The following is a 4,888-nucleotide window of genomic DNA, read 5'->3' as shown; positions in this document are numbered from 1 at the left end:
GTTGAGCAGTTTCGCGTTTCCTTCTCTTATGATTTTTGCTACTTTGTTTACTTTAGTGATTGACATCTTAGAGAAACCGGTAAAGTAAAGATATGGTATTTCGAAAGCAATTATGGCTAGGAATGGCTTCAATTGGGTCATCAATTCACCTTATGGTCATTGGTTGACTTGCTTGAATTAAAGAAGAGCCCACATTTAGATTGAATTCAGACTTTAATCGAAGGCCCGAACAATTCACCCTAAGTGAGAGCTTAGCCAACCTAAAATGTAAACGAATTTATTAATTACAACGTGCTTGAAGGGGTATGGTCCAAAATCTCACGCCAGCTGACCGCGAGTGACCATTACCCTTATCAAAAAACCCCCACCAGCAAAGAACTGTGTCCACGCGGACGCATCCTTCGAATCCAATCGGTCAAAGGATAAGAAGAAGCCTTACCTTGTGTATGAAAGCGGACGTGCATAGCGATGCGGCTGGCACCGCATCATATGGACATTTTCGTCACGACAAGGGATCTGGGCAACAGCAACAGTCACCACAGACGGCGATGCGGCTTGGCACCGCATCCCGCATATGCCTTTGTCAAAACATAGAGCGCGGGAACATCAAAGGTTACCGCAGGCAGCGATGCGGCCCGCACCGCATCCTGCCCACTAGGCAAGTGGGACTGACACCACAGAGCAAGTGGCACCACTGGCAGTCGCCTGTCAGGCCATACGTAAGCAACGGACTGACACGACAGTAGGACGTGGCTTCACCTCCACAACCGACAAGCGTGACACACCTGCAAAAGGGCAGTACGTCGTCAGTTCGTCCCTTCAGCTCCTCCTTCACTCCTCGGCTATAAATACCAACCCCAAACCAGGTTTGAGGTATCTCTTCACAACTCTCTCACTACTACTACTATCACACTTTGCTTCCCAAGCAAATTACTGATTCTCACGCCGAAGAGTGGTAACAAGGAGCACCCCCACCCCATCCTCCTTGTTACGAGTCACGGCTTGTTTCCTTGTGCAGGAGATCAACCGGTGGACTATCCAGCCAGCGATCCTCGAGAGGAAGGGATTAACCCTTCTTGACGAGACCAGTGGGTTAACCCTGCCCGGTTAACCATTGTTTCATCATTGGCGCCCACCGCTACTCTTAGCACTTTCTTAACCATCCCTGTCCCTCTCAAAAGATCATGTCTGGTCGTCTAAACAATACTACCGGGGATAGTCTAAACCCCGCAAACCCAGCCAGGGCCTGTGGGGACAGCACCTCCAGTCCCAAATCCTGGCCACATTGGCACATCAACGCAAGGGGGCGCATCCCTTACGTTTGGACACGACTTGTCACAGTACGCATCTGTGATACCTCCAGACATGAACCTTCATGTCTGGTACGACTAGAAAACAGCTCTGCTGTCCGCAGCATACAACAGAGCTTGCACAGATGCGCAGGTACCGGTCGGTCCTACCCCGGCACCACATACCCCTGCGGGTCGTATTTTACAATACGATGGCAGGGCCCCCACGCATCCAGCCTCCCGGAGTAGGCGTGAAGACCGCAGATCCTCCTACTATGAGGTCCGCACAATTGATGAGGATGATTCCTCATATGGGTCTTGACGGGTGGTCCATGGGACAACCCTTAAGTGTGTTAAAAGACGAGTGAATCCCTCATTTGATCATGTAATTGTCTTGAATTAGATAACTACGGTTGCTTGTGTTTCAGGTACATTTAGAGCTTAAAAGTATGGAAATAAAGCTTCGAATAGACACGACTGGATTGTAGATTGAAAGACGGAGAATAAATGAAAAAAATAAAATTTTGGAATTGAAGAATTAAGAAGATAACATGATAGAGGATGAAATTACGAGAACGTAGGCGAAAACGGTGAAGAAAACGGAGTTGAAACGAGAAAGTTATGAAGAAAACAAAAATTGATTGCTGAAGCCTACCATAACTTACGGTGGTACCGTAATTTACGGTAGACTCTGACAAAAATTGATGCCGTAACTCAGTTTAACTCCACTGTAAACCATTTTAAGCCACCGTAACTTACGGTGGTACCGTAATTTACGGTGGAGGCCAGGGTGAAACTTGTAACTCCCTCATTTAAGGTTGTTTATGGTGCCTTTTCATCATCTAATCATTCCCATTCGTTTTGTAACTCCTAAGGGGCGAATTTGGGGTGTTCTAAGGTGTTCTTGAGTGATCTAAACATGAAGACTATGTTTTTGATTCCAATGGACAAAGGTTCGATTGTGATGATGGTTCATAACACTATGAGCGGCTAGGTTTGCTTGGTGATCGTCTCGGATGTAAGGTTTTATTTGTGACAATTATGTTTGTTCTTTAATTTCTGGAATATTAGACTGTGCATGTGTTGTTAGTTTATTATGGTGTTTGATTGGTTGTTTGTAAATTGTTGATGTATGTTTGATCATAGTTCTAAACCATACGTTCTTGGTGCCGTTGGCAATCAAGATATCATGAGAGGGATTAGGTTTGGATATGTGTTGATTGGTCATCGGGTAACAACCTCGCGTTCTAGGAATCCGAGTACTTAGTTCCCTTTCATCACAAACAATTGATCTTACATGAGCCATGTCTATGTGGTTCTTTCCAGTTGAACATGAACGTTAGTTGTCCCTTAAAACCTGAAACTCAGGATGATCACTATCCTCTTATCTTGTTACAAAACTTAACCTTGATTTGTAATCTAATTTAGTTTAATTTAGTTAATTAAAACCAATCAACCCAAACATTGAAATTTATTTTTCTTTCAATTTAGTTTACTTTAGTGAAGTTAGACATACATCGAGATAGCACATATTCCACAAACTCCCTGTGTTCGATACCCACTTACCGCTAGCTAATTAGTTGTAATTGGATTAAATTTGATTGTGACCGCGACATCACGTCAAATTTTGGCGCCGTTGCCGGGGAGTAGTGCGCAACGTGTGTTATCTTGTGTGTTAGTTTGAAAAAAAAATAAAAAAAAAACCAAAAAGATTTCTTTTATGTTCATGATTTACACTTGGTAGTTGAGTTGTGTTGTGCAGGATGACAGGGCATTACACAAATTTCAGCTTATTTACGTGTAGATTGTGCGGGGGTCCACGACATCCATGTATTGGTTGCCACGAGGCTCACTACAGGAGGGCACATGGAAAACCGGTGTCTTATGTTTCACAGCTTCTACCTCCATCATACGTTGACGATTATGAATCAGAAATGGAGGATGACTATTATTCATATGGATACGAGCGGGACGAGGAAGTTTATTATGAGGCAAGGATGGATGGTCTATGTTTTTGTTGCGGTCGCGATCACACTTATGATTATGATGTGTGCCCGGTGTATTCGGAAAACCCGAAGTATTGGAATAAAAAGATGATGGAAGCGCGCATCTATAGACCGTATCAGGGATATCGACAATATCATCCTGAAGAATATTCTGAGCCCGAGGGTGTTTATGTTTATGAGACCAAGGAGGAAAAAGAGCTTGCTGTATTGGAAGTAACTTTGTCCAAACTCGAGCAATATTTAGCAACACCCAACCTGTCCGATGTAGACCGAATCAGCTGCTTGGTTTCTAAGTGTCATACTTTAAAATTGAAGATAGAGATAGAAGAACGCCTCTCACCATTACCTGACGATATTAGAGATTATTCTCACATGAAGGAGGAAGTTGTGGAGGATAATACCACACCAATGAGTCCTTTATCTGATGAAGAGTCACTTGTAGATCAGATGATGTGTGCAGATTATGAGGTAGAGCAGGCTGATGGGATGGATATGTGCACCGAACCTCTTCCCATATCAATGATTCAAATTAACAAGTGTGGGGAAGAGGGTTCGAGGAACAAGATGAGAAGGGTGAAACTACCAGACATTAAGGTATATGTCATGAAGTGGACTAGCAAAGCCCGTAGGAGCAGCTTTAACATGCCAAATATACTGACAAATCTATGGAGATGGGATGTAAATTTCCGGGCATTTGTTGGAAATGCTGCGGGTAAGTGTGCATTAAGACCACCATAACGCATATCAGGTATGGTCTGGCTGAAGACCTTTAAACTTAGCGCTCTCGGGAGGCAGCCCGAGGTTGTAGAGTATTGTATTTGGGTTTTGTTTAGTTTTGTTTTGCTTTGTTTGGTTTTGTTGTGGTGTTGTGTTTGTGTTTTGGCAGGTTATTCCGTTTCAATCCTCATGGATGCAATGATTCAAGTGTGGGGATGTTTGGCAACATCCCCATTGAGATATCGGCGAATCCAAGAGATGTTTATGAACCGGTCCGATTACCGCAGCTGCATCACTACCAACACTGCTGATTTACTAATCAGGTTGTGTCTTGTTCTCATTTTGTGCACCTTTGTATATATTCATGTTTAAGTTTACGGTTGGGCAGATGGGTGGTGTTTAATGTGTTTGATGTGTTTATGGATTGTGAAAGTTGGTGGTGTTTTTAGTTATATATATAAAAAAAAACCAAAAAGAAATTTGTGGTTTGAGTTGAACAGCTTTTGGGTGATGTTAAAGAGTTAAGCGATCAAATCTTCCCAAAACCGTACATTGGGGTCAATGTATCCCAAGTGTGGGGATGGGGAGACATTTTGAGGTTTCTGAAAATTTTTAAATCAAGCTAAACAATGTGAGAATTTGAACACCGTGGATTAACCCCAAATGATGCACCGGCAACCCTTAATACCCTTTGTTCTTGGTGAGAGTTGAAGCCACACATGTAAATAAATAATACTTTTCTTGATGAGAGTGGCAATGGGTAGGGGTGCATAAGAACTTTTGCCTTAATACGGTTTGAGTCCTTAGTTGAATGTGAATGTAAAAAGGATAAGGGCAACTAGGTAGCCTCGTCTTGGTGAGTGCGAGTGTGGGATT

The sequence above is a fragment of the Helianthus annuus genome, chromosome 1 (genome assembly GCF_002127325.2).
Source record: "Helianthus annuus cultivar XRQ/B chromosome 1, HanXRQr2.0-SUNRISE, whole genome shotgun sequence".
Lineage (NCBI taxonomy): Eukaryota > Viridiplantae > Streptophyta > Magnoliopsida > Asterales > Asteraceae > Helianthus > Helianthus annuus.
Note: the sequence above shows the minus strand (reverse complement) of the source record.